Consider the following 12,752-nt stretch of genomic DNA (forward strand, 5'->3'; position numbering starts at 1 on the left):
CATCCTTGTCTTGTGCTGGTTTTCAAAGTGAATGCTTCCAATTTTTGCCCATTCAGTATGATATTGGCTGTAGATTTGTCATAAATAGCTCTTATTATTTTGAGATACATTCCATCAATATCTAGTTTATTGAGAGTTTTTAGCATGAAGCACTGTTGAATTTTTTCACAGGCCTTTTCTGCATCTATTAAGATAATCATGTGTTTTTTGTTATTGGTTCTGTTTATGTGATGGATTACATTTATTGATTTGTGTATGTTGAACCAGCCTTGCATCCCAGGGATGAAGCTGACTTGATCATGGTGGATAAGCTTGTTGATGTGCTGCTGGATTAGGTTTGACAGTATTTTATTGAGAATTTTCCCATCAATGTTCATCAGGGATATTGGCCTGAAATTTTCTTTTTTTGTTGTGTCTCTGCCAGGTTTTGGTATGAGGATGACGCTGGCCTCATAAAATGAGTTAGGGAGGATTCCGTCTTTTTCTGTTGTTTGGAGTAGTTTCAGAAGGAATGGTACCAGCTCCTCTTTGTACCTCTGTAGAATTTGGTTGTGAATCTGGTCCTGGGCTTTTGTTGTTGTTTTCGTTGTTAGGCTATTAATTACTGCCTCAATTTCAGAACTTGTTATTGGTCTATTCAGGGATTTGGCTTCTTCCTGGTTTAGTCTTGGAAGGGTGTATGTGTCCAGGAATTTATCCATTTCTTCTAGATTTTCTAGTTTATTTGCGTAGAGGTGTTTATAGTTTTCTCTTATGATAGTTTTATTTCTGTGAGATCAGTGGTGATATTACCTTTATCATTTTTCATTGCATCTATTTGATCTTCTCTCTTTTCTTCTTTATTAGTCTGGCTAGTGGTCTATCTATTTTGTTGATCTTTTCAACAAACCAGCTTCTGGATTCGTTGATTTTTTGAAGGGTTTTTCATGTCTCTATCTCTTTCAGTTCTGCTCTGATCTTAGTTATTTCTTGCCTTCTGCTAGCTTTTGAATTTGTTTGCTCTTGCTTCTCTAGCGCTTTTCATTGTGATGTTAGGGTGTTGATTTTAGATCTTTCCTGTTTTCTCCTGTGGGCATTTAGTGCTATAAATTTCCCTCTACACGATGCTTTAAATGTGTCCCAGAGATTCTGATACGTTGTGTCTTTGTTCTCATTGGTTTCAAAGAACATCTTTATTTCTGCCTTCATTTCGTTATGTACCCAGTAGTCATTCAGGAGCAGGTTGTTCAGTTTCCATGTAGTTGTGTGGTTTTGAGTGAGTTTCTTAATCCTGATTTCTAATTTGATTGCACTGTGGTCTGAGAGACTGTTTGTTATGACTTCCGTTCTTTTGCATTTGCTGAGGAGTGTTTTGCTTCCAATTATGTGGTCGATTTTAGAATAATTGTGATGAGGTGGCTAAGAAGAATGTATATTGTGTTGATTTGGGGTGAGGAGTTCTGTAGATGTCTATCAGGTCTGCTTGGTCCAGAGCTGAGTTCAAGTCCTGGATATCCTTGTTAATTTTCTATCTCGTTGATCTGTCTAATATTGACAGTGGGGTGTTAAAGTCTCCCACTAATATTGTGTGGGAGTCTAAGTCTCTTTGTAGGTCTCTAAGGACTTGCTTTATGAATCTGGGTGCTCCTGTATTGGGTGCATATATATTTAGGATAGTTAACTCTTCTTGTTGCATTGATCCCTTTACCATTATGTAATCCCTTTACCATTATGTAATTGGTTTAAAGTCTGTTTTATCAGAGAGTAGGATTGCAACTCCTGCTTTTTTTTTTTTTGCTTTCCATTTCCTTGGTAAATATTCCTCCATCCCTTTATTTTGAGCCTATGTGTATCTTTGCACATGAGATGGGTCTCCTGAATACAACACACTGATGGGTCTTGACTCTTTATCCAATTTGCCAGTCTTTTAACTGGGGCATTTAGCCCATTTACATTTAAGGTTAATATTGTTACGTGTGAATTTGATCCTGTCATTATGATGCTAGCTTGTTATTTTGCCCATTAGTTGATGCAGAAAAACAGCAAATTTTACCTCAATTAACAAATCTTCTGGTGATGAGGTTCATTTATACAGTAATTAGTGGACATTAAAATAAAGGAAGTGGCTTCCTCACTGGGCTCGGAGGTGGTGTATTAATCTGTTTTCATGTTACTGATAAAGACATACCTGAGACCGGGTAATTTACAAAAGAAGAGGTTTAATCAGACTCACAGTTCTACATGGCTGGAGAGGCCTCACAATCATGGCAGAAGGCAAGAAGGAGCAAGTTACATCTTACATGGATGGCAGCAGGCAAAGAGAGCTTGTGTGGAAAAACGCCTGTTTTAAAAACCATCAGATCTCGTGAGACTCATTCACTATTGCAACAACAGCGCAGTAAAGGCCTGCCCCAATAATTCAATCACCTCCCACTAGGTTCCTCCCATGACATGTGGGAATTGTGGGAGTTACAATTCAAGATGAGATTGGGGTGGGGACACAGCCAAACCATATCAGGTGGCTGGCAGAGACATGACTAAATGCACCAAGAAGGTATGAGTCATCAGTAAATATGGGACCCAGTATGGTGCCTTTCTCAGGAAAATGAAGAAAACTGGAATCAGCCTGCAAGTAACATTTTGCTCCTTCTGTGGCAAAACCAAGATGAAGGGGTGATGTGGCACTGTGGCTCCAGCATGAAAATGGTAGCAGTGGTGCCTGGACCTACAACCCCAAAGTAAAGTCAGCTATCAGAAGAGTGAAGGAATTGGAAGACCAGTAGAGGCTCCATTTCAAACATTACTGGCCTATAATAAATAGGTTAACTTATGTGATTATTTTTAAGGGATCATGTGACCCAGCACTGCCTTCCTTGGGCCAGGATGCCCCAGGGCACAGCTGCTTCTGCCTTGGGTCCACTGAAGTTGAACACAGCAACTCCCCAAAGCTGTGCCTCCCAGGTCCCTCTTCTGTCACAGACTCTCCACTTTCCAAACCCTCCTTCCTCTCTTGAAGGAGGGAGCCTCCAGTCCCCACCAGCCATGTAGTCTTTGGCCCTATGAAAGGATAAGGTAACCAACTTATTTACACAAAGTGATACCTAGCCAATCTTTTGGCTTCTATCTTTAACTGGAATGTGTCTTTTATCATCAACTGCTTAAAGGAGTTTCAGGCCTCAGTAGGAAGAGCTGGAGATGTTCCATTTTCAGGACAAGGGCTCTGGGTCAGTGAGTGCACCTGGAATTGTCCCAGGCCTATCTGCTGATCTTGGGGTTTTTAGGGAACCCTGGGGTGGGGAGCCAGAAGCCTAATGGTTCCCTGCTTCTTCCAACAGGGGTAACCCAGCAGGATTGGGCCTGGTACCAAAACAGCCTGTGGGAGGAGGAACTCCTGTCTCTTTTTGCCAGTCTTTCATATTCACTTCCCTACCTAAAGACAGATCCATCTGCTTCCTATCTCCTTAAATGAGTCCTTGCCTTGCCTGTCCTTGATCCCAAGACTCTTAGCTACATATATTATCATACCACAGTATTTAAAATCATGTTTAATCATTTCTTGGTACCAAACTTCCTGGCTGATATGGTTTGGATATTTGTCCCATCCAAATCTCATGTTGAAATGTGATCCCCAGTGTGGGAGGTGGGGCCTAGTGAGAGGTGTTTGGGTCATGGGGGTGGATCCCTCATGAATGGCTTGGTGCCCTCCCAATGGTAACGAGTTTATGGGAGATCTGATTGGTAAAACAATCTCAGCACTTTGGGAGGCTGAGGCGGGCAGGTCACCTGAGGTCGGGAGCTCGAGACCAGCCTGGTCAACATGGTGAAACCCCAACTCTACTAAAAATACAAAAATTAGCTGGGCGTGGCGGTGCATGCCTGTAATCCCAGCTACTTGAGAGGCTGAGGCAGGAGAATAATTTGAACCCTGGAGGCAGAGGTTTCAGTGAGCTGAGATTGGGCCACCACCACACTCTATCCTGGGTGCCACAGCAACTCTGTCTCAAAAAAAAAAAAAAAAAAAGGAGTCTGGGACCTCACTCTTCTCTCTCTTGCTTCTTCTCTCACCATGTGATGCATCTGCTCCCCCTTCACCCTCTGCCATGAGTAAAAGCTCCCTGAGGTCTCACCAGAAGCTGAGCAGATGCTGGTGGCATGCTTGTACAGCCTGCAGAGCCATGAGCCAAATAAACCTCTTTTCTTCATAAATTACCCAGCCTCAGGTATTCCTTTATAGTAATGCAAAATGGACTAATACGCTGGCCCTATTTCCTGTCTCTTACCTCCCCTCTACCCCTATGTTTTCTTTGCCCTTGCCCTTTTCTTTTCTTTTCTTTTCTTTTCTTTCCTTTCCTTTCCTTTCCTTTCCTTTCCTTTCCTTTCCTTTTCTCTTCTCTTCTCTTCCCTTCTCTTCTCTTCTCTTCTTTCTCTTCTCTTCTCTTCTCTTCTCTTCTCTTCTCTTCTCTTCTCTTCTCTTTTCTTTCTTTTCCAGGTCTCACTGTGTCACCTAGGCTGGAGTGAGTGCAGTGGCATGATCTCAGCTCACTGTAGCCTCTGCCTCCTGGGTTCAAGCAATTCTCCTGTCTCAGCCTCCCAAGTAGGTGGGATCACAGGTGCCTGCCACCACGCCCAGCTAATTTTTATGTTTTTAGTAGAGATGGGGTTTCACCATGTTGGCCAGCCTGGGTTCAAACTCCTGACCTCAAGTGATCCACCTGTCTCGGCCTCCCAAAGTGCCGGTATTACAGGTGTGAGGCACCATGCCCGGCACCCTCTGTTATTTTTACCTCTACTAATAAAATATCTGCCAAGGAAATGTGTCATTGAAATCATCCTTTTTGACTTTGTAGGAAAGCCATGGCAGGCATTTTGAGACATAAAATGCAGCATCAGTAACATAACCAGAGCAAAAGGTCTGACTTGAGCATAAGAACTCGAAAGAGAATTAGAAACATATTGTTTCCTTAACTTTAAACTCTGAAGAAGTCAAGGAAGCAATTTAATTTAAGGGCTATTTCTGTCAGGGAATTTGGTAGTGTCAGAAAAGCTTCAAGTCTGAGGGAAAATTCAGTAAAATAAAAGGAAGCTTGTTGGGTAACAATACTATTAAAATGTCAGCATACTTCTTGGAGGTGGACCCAGGAAGTCCAAATGAAAGCAGAGAGGTTAAAATGTCACATTGCTCCGCTAAAGGGAACTGCCCTCCCAAACGTGCTATTTGACTTCTGGTTACTTCTCTCCATAATTCAAGTTATTTATGTACCTTGTAGAATCAAAACAAGGCCATGATGGCCCAATAATAGACTGGCTCATTTTCAGTTTTCAGGAATGTAAGTTGGGACTTAGACTTTTCATTTGATTTCTTATTTTTATTTTAATTCTTTCTTTTCTTTTCTTTTTTTCCTTTGGGCTTTTTTGTTTTATTTGTTTGTTTTGTTTTGTTTTGTTTTTTTGAGACAGGGTCTTGCTCTTTTGCCCAGGCTGGAGTGCGGTGGCATGATTGTAGCTCATTGTAGCTGCCACTGAAGCCGCAACCTCTGGGTTCAAGCCAACCTCTCAGCTCAGCCTTTTGAATAGCTGGGACTATAGGCATGTGCCACCATACCCAGCTAATTTAAAATTTTTTTTGCAGAGATGAGGTCTCCCTGTGTTGCTTAGGCTGGTCTTGAACACCTAGGTTCAAGCCATCCTCCCGCTTCAGCTTCCCAAAGTGCTGAGATTACAGGTATGAGCCACCATGCCTGGCTTTCATTTCATTTCTTTTTTTAAAAAGAGTGTAATGATTAGTTCGAATCCTAATCTAAAACCACGTGATGTCTAAATAAAATTAAATAAAAATGCCATTGCTGTCAGATTAAACACACCACTCTCCAGCTGATAATCCTGCAGTGGCTTCCCCTTACTGCAAAATTGAGAACCAGTGCCTTTGTCCTAAATTCAGGGATCTCTATGTTGGGTCTCAACAGCTTCATTGGTTCTGTCTCACTGTTCTCCTTTTGAAAATAGCAACCTTGCCAAATGCTGCTTCTCCCAAGAAGACTGCACCAATCCCAGCTCCCAAACCAGACCCTCTCCTCTTCTGCATTCACAAGAGTTCGTCTGCCTTCCGGGCATCCCTCTCATTTTGTCTTGCAATATATGCATTTACTTATCTTTCAATCCACCTTCCAACCCTCACAGTTTAGGCCTTTGGAGCACTAGAACTGATGTTACTATCTTTTTTTTTTTTTTTTTTTTTTTGAGACAGAGTCTTGCTCTGTCACCTAGGCTGGAATGCAGTGGTGCCATCTCGGCTCACTGCAACCTCTGCCTTCCAGGTTCAAGCAATTCTCCTGCCTCAGTCTCCCTCATAGCTGGGACACCAGGCACCTGCCACCACACCCAGCTAATTTTTGTATTTTTAGTAGAGATGGAGTTTTGCCACGTTGGCCAGGCTGGTCTCGAACTCCTGGCCTCAAGTGATCTGCCTGCCTTGGCCTCCCAAAGCACTGGGATTACAGGCATTAGCCGCCACACCTGGTGGGGTTTACGTATCTTTGTAATCCCCTGAGTGCTTGAGCAGAAATGACACTCAGTAAATGTATGTTGATTGACGGCAGGTCACAAAAAATATTTTTATAAGGATATTATTAAGAGATTTGTGCTCAAACCATTCATGGAAGTTGTCTGTGCAAATCGTTTAAGCTGTTAGGGATAGGAATTCTGTAGTCTAACCAAGTGAGCCTACTTTTTAATTTAACCATGTTTCAGGACAAAACTTTTATTATTTTGGCAAACCAAAGTATGATTTTTCTGCAATATTTATTACTCCTTTTCTCTAATTTTAACTTTAATAAACTTAGAAGCTAGTTGAACAATTAAATTAGAATAAAAAAAGGCTAGTAGAACAATTTGGTCTGGATAGGAAAGAATCCAAAGAAAACAAAGGAGACTCGGCTTTGGGGCAGGCAGGACATCACTGGGTCAACCTTGTTTTGCTACTTAAAAGCAAGCTCGTAGGCTGGGCGCGGTGGCTCACGCCTGTAATCCCAGGACTTTGGGAGACCAAGCCGGGTGGATCACCTGAGGCCAGGAGTTGGAGACCAGCCTGGCCGACATGGTGAATCCCTGTCTCTTCTAAAAATATAAAAATTAGCCAGGTGTGGTGGCAGGTGCCTGTAATCCCAGCTTGGGAGGCTGAGGTAGGAGAATTGCTTGAACCTGAGAGGTGGAGGTTGCAGTGAGCCAAGATCGTGCCATTGCACTCCAGCCTGGGCAACAGAGCAAAACTCCGTTTCTAAAATAAAAAATAAAAAATAAAAAAATTAAAGCAAGTTCATGGTTTACTCCACAACTCATTTGACAAAGGCTACCAAACAGCTTCAGTTCTTCTTGTCAGATAAAGATGCATACTCAGGCTGTTAAAAGACCATTTGAGGAGGTCTTCCTTATTTATTTCCCCCACGTTACTCCCAAAAGGATTTGAGTTGACTTTATACAAATGCACACAATGTATCAAACTAAAACAGACAAAGAGATAGGGCAAGGGGAAGATAAAAGTGGAATAGTAAGATAAAGACAACAGTGAAGTTAGTTCATGGAAATGTATACCAGTAATTCTTGAGCTTCTAAATTTGGCTCTGAGCCTCCTGGGCACCAAGTCAAAGAAGGGAACACATTGGCTACACATTTCACAGAGTGTTTAAAATCAAAACCTAGTTCCCTAGCACCTGTGCCAGAGACTGCACCCCCGACCTTTCAGCGGTTCTCTTTATTTAGGGTCGGTTATCTGGTGCCTGCCGAGGTGGGCCACATGTGTTTGAAACTGTAGAGTAGCAGGGGAACCCTCAGTTAAGCCTGTGGTCCATCTGTCTTTAAGCACAATGCCTATTCTTGACATGAGTCAACCTAGCAAGGCTAGCTTCAAGAAAGAACTCATTCCCCAGGGCAGCATCACATGCAAGATCTTCAGCAGTGGTCATGGTAGTGAGAGTTGCCACCAGCAATGACCTTAGAAAAGTCAAAAGTGGAAAAACAGTCTTTAACCTCTTCTTGACAATTGACATCTTCCTTGTTTCTGCCCCGTAAGAAACCATGATACTCTCTGGTACTGAAAACCCAACCCTGCTTCCCCCAGAGTCCTCGCCAAGTGGCCCTGGCTCCACATTGCTTTTCTTCTTCCCCACCCCACATCTTCCCAAAGAAGATGACACTTTTCTCTCTCAGATAGCTATTAGGAGGAAACCCATGTAAGTAAAATCATTAATACAATGATGTGCACGACCGATATATAAGCCTCCCAGGAATGGATTTTATTTTTTGAGAATAGCTTTTTAACCCACTTAAAACTCTAATTAACTGACTAGAGGATTGATTGAGTAATAGATGGTGGGTGTGGGTAGTGCAGAGCCAGAGATTTTTTAACAATGGCACTTCTTCTGGTGTCTCTTGAATGCCTTTAACGACCACTTTGTCATCCATCAAAGGCCAAGGATCTAGCAATTTGACATTGAACTTCTAAAAATTTACAACCATTGCCCTAGTGGTATGTGCAACAGACTGGAGTCACTTAAGCCAGTTACCTCTCTAAACCTCAACCTTAATTCATTAAGGGGAATAACAATAGAAGTTACTTGAGGAAATTTGGATATGAAAGTCATTGGCATATACTTTCTCTTCCCTCTTTTTCTATCATTCATCCTCCTTCCTTCACACTCTTGTTAAATGTAACAACCGGTTTCATGCTTGAAATTGAACCTCCTTGGCTGGGCGCAGTGGCTCACACCTGTAATCCCAGCACTTTGGGAGGCCGAGGCAGGCGGATCACAAGGTCAGGAGATCGAGACCATCCTGGCTAACATGGTGAAACCTCGTCTCTACTAAAAATATAAAAATTAGCCGGGGGTGATCATGGGCGCCTGTAGTCCCAGCTACTCGGGAGGCTGAGGCAGGAGAATGGCATGAACCGGGGGGCAGAGCTTGCAGTGAGCCGAGATCGTGCCACTGCACTCCAGCCTGGGTGACAGAGCGAGACTCTGTCTCAAAAAAAAGAGAAATTTAACCTCCTTAAAAGCACTTTTCATCCCACCCTGCCTGCAGTTGCTCTGTTTCTAGATAGTATAGAGCATTGTCTCATATATTACTCTACTGTCCACCTTCCATACAAATCTTTCCCATTGGTGTCGTCTCATAATTAAGGCTATCAGCCTGCTGGTAGGCTGGTTTTGCCAAGAAGTTAGATGTGGGGTACTCACTGCTCATCGCTCAAGAGTTATTAGGTTGGTGCCATTAAAAGTAATGGCAAAACTGCAATTACTTTTGCACCAACTTAATACATGGCACATGCCATCTGCTCCAGACTGCTTTGTCCTACATCACCTTGCCAATGGGAATAGAACTGTCAGCAGCATTCATCAAGGGGAAACACCTTGTGATTATTTAAATCGGTTCTATATACTTTGTGTATTAAGGCCCAAATTATGCTTTACTTTCTCTTATGTACAGTTGGGTTTCAGAGTTGAGCATTTGGGTAATTTTGAGCTTCTCAATAAATAATTTCCAAATTTTGAATATATTTTAAAATAATATACAATAGTGCGACAGAGCAAGACTCCATCTCAGAAAAAAAAAAAAAGAAAACTATAAAATATTGCTGAAGGAAATTAAGGAACTCCTAAATGAATGGTGAGTTATACTATGTTTATATGCAGGATGACTTAATATTTTTAAGATGTTAATTCTCCCACATTCTCAAATGCACATAAAAATGCAAAAGACCTAAAATAGCCAAAACATTACTGAATAAGATCAAAGGGCTTACCTACTGTGGCAGGCTGAATAATGGCTCCCTAAAGATGTTCATGTCCTAATACCCGGAACCTGTGAATATGTCACATTAATAGGCAAAAGACATTTTGCAGATGCGTTAAGAATCTTAAGATAGGAGAATACCCTGGGAACATGCTAGATTACTTGGGTAGGACAAATTCAAGGGTCTTTATAAGAGAGAAGCACTAAGATTAGAGACAGAGATGGAAATAAGATGACAGAAGCAGAGCTTGGAATGATGTAGTCACAAGCCAAGGAGTGCAGGCAACCTTTAGAAACCGAAAGAGGCAAGTAATGGATTCCTTCTGGAACCTCAAGAAGGAACTAGTCCTGCCAACACCTTAGTTTTTGCCCCTAACACTCATCTCAGACTTCTGACCTCCAGAACCTTAAGTGAATATATGGTATTGTTTTAAGTCACAAAGTTTGTAGTAGTTTGTACTAGCAAGTTGGAATATTGCTATGGCTTTGATTTGTGTCCCCACCCAAATCCCATGTTGAAATGTAATCCCCAGAGCTGGAGGAGGGGCCTGGTGACTGGACCATGGGGGTGGATTTCCAGTGGTTTAGCATCATCCCCCAGTGCTGTCTCATGATAGAGTTCTCACAAGATCTGGTTGTTTAAAAGTGTGTGGCACCTTCCCCCCATCTCTTCTCTTCCTCTTGCTCCAGCCATGTAAGATGTGCTTGTTTCCCCTTCTGTCATGATTGTAAGTTTCCTGAGGCCTCCCCAGTCATGCTTCCTGTACAGCCCAGAGAATTGTGAGCCAATTAAACCTCTTCTCTTTACAAATGACCCAGTCTCAGGTATTTCTTTATAGCAGTGTGAGAACAGACTAATACAGAAACTAACTCATCTACCATATAAGACATATACTCTAATAGCAATATAGACAGTGTGGTATTGGCATAGAGACAGTCATATCAATCAATGAAAAATAATAGAATCCAGAAATAGAGCCTCACAATGTAAAATGTCAATAGACATTTCCAAAGGTGCCAAAGAAATTAATGGGGAAAAAATATTTTCAAAATGAAGGTGGGACAACTGGATATCCACATTTAAGAAATAAACTCTGACCTCAGATAATACACAAAAATTATTTTGAGATGAATTATAGATGTAAACATAAAGGCAAAAACTACAAAGTATGTACAAAGGAAACACAGGAAAATATCTTTACATCTTTGGAGTTGGCAAAAAATTATTCAGACAGGATAAAGAAAGTGAAAACCACAAAAAAATTAACAAATTAGTCTTCACCAAAATTAAGATATTCTGCCTGTCAAAAGACATGGTTAAGAAAACAGATAGACAAACCACAGACTGAAAAATATTCATAAAACATGTATCTGACAAAGATCTTATATCAGAATATATAAAAGAACTCCTAAAACACAATAATAAAAAAGGAACAGCCCAATTTTTTAAAAGGGAAAAATGTTTGAACAGACACTTCACAAATGGAAATATACACACCTAACTAATAGCATATGACAAGGCGATCAGCCTCATTACTCCCAGGGAAATGCAAATGAAAAGAGCAATGAGATGCTACTATGTATCTGCCAGGGTGGCTAAAATGTAAAAGGCAGATAAAGCATGTTAGCAAGGATGTGGAGTAACTGGGATTTTCATATGTTGATGTATAATGTGGAAGGTATATGTTGGACTATAAAATGGTTCAACTACTTTGGAAAATGGTCTGACAGTGCCTTATGCAGAGCATAGAGTTACACTTTGACTTAGAAATTCCATTCCTAAGTATTTGTTGAAAAGAAATGAAAACATGTCCACAAAAAGGCTTGTACAGAAATGTTCATAGCAGCTTTTCTTCACAACAACCAAAAGCTGGAAGCAACTCAATATCCATCAACCAGAGGATAGATAAGCAAAGTGCAGTATTTGCTTATCTAGTCCATTGTATTCTATAACAGAATACAACTCAGCAATGATAAAGCAGGAACTACTCAACAGCACCGACAAACCTCACAAATATTATGCTAAGTGAAATTAGATTCAAAAAGTACACAGATAGTTCCATTTTGTTGAAGTTCTAGAACAGGCAAAAATAATCAAGGTGAGAAAATGACAGCAGTGACTTCCTCTGAATGGGGGATAACATGGAGGAGACATGAAGAAACTTTCTGGGGAAACAGAAATGTACTCTATTGTAATGGGGTGTACATTACATGTCAGTATTCATTTGTCAGAATTGTACAGTTAAGATTTGTGCACCCTCTTGGGTAGAAATTTTAACAAAAGGACTAAGTAAAAATTATTTATTTGAGACGGAGTCTTGCTCTGTCACCCAGGCTAGAGTTCAGTGGCTCTATCTCAGCTCACTGCAAACTCCGCCCGTTAGGTTCAAGTGATTCTCCTGCCTCAGCCTCCCGAGTAGCTGGGATTACAGGCACCCACCACCGCACCTGGCTAATTTTTGTATTTTTAGTAGAGACGGGGTTTCACCATCTTGGCGAGGCTGGTCTCCAACTCCCGACCTCATGATCCACCTGCCTCGGCCTCCCAAAATGCTGGGATTACAGGCATGAGCCACCGCACTCAGCCTATTTAGTTTTTTGAGACAGAGTCTCACTCAGTCACCCAGGCTGGAGCACAGTGGCACAATCTCAGCTTACTGCAACCTCTGCCTCCTGGGTTCAAGCAATTCTCCTGTCTCAGCCTCCTGAGTAGCTGGGACTACAGGCGCGTGCCAACACACCGGCTAATTTTTGTATTTTAAGTAGAGACCAGGTTTTACCATGTTGGTCAGGCTGGTCTTGAACTCCTGACCTCAGTTGATCCACCTGCCTCGACCTCCCAAAGTGCTGGGATTACAGGAGTGAGCCACCATGCCTGGTCTAAGTAAAAATTATAATAACTGGATGTAAATGTGGGAGGGGAAAGGGGAGAGATATAGATCAAACAAGAATGGCAGAATATTGATAATTGTTGAGACTGAGGGTTG

General features: G+C 41.7%; 1 pseudogene; it reads left to right on the forward strand.

Moving 5' to 3' along the window:
• The first annotated feature begins 2,512 nt into the window (after positions 1-2,512).
• On the forward strand, positions 2,513-2,762 carry LOC116470702 (large ribosomal subunit protein eL43-like; annotated as a pseudogene).
• Positions 2,763-12,752: the final 9,990 nt, after the last annotated feature.

Source organism: Hylobates moloch, unplaced genomic scaffold, assembly GCF_009828535.3.
Source record: "Hylobates moloch isolate HMO894 unplaced genomic scaffold, HMol_V3 SCAFFOLD_2, whole genome shotgun sequence".
Classification (NCBI taxonomy): domain Eukaryota; kingdom Metazoa; phylum Chordata; class Mammalia; order Primates; family Hylobatidae; genus Hylobates; species Hylobates moloch.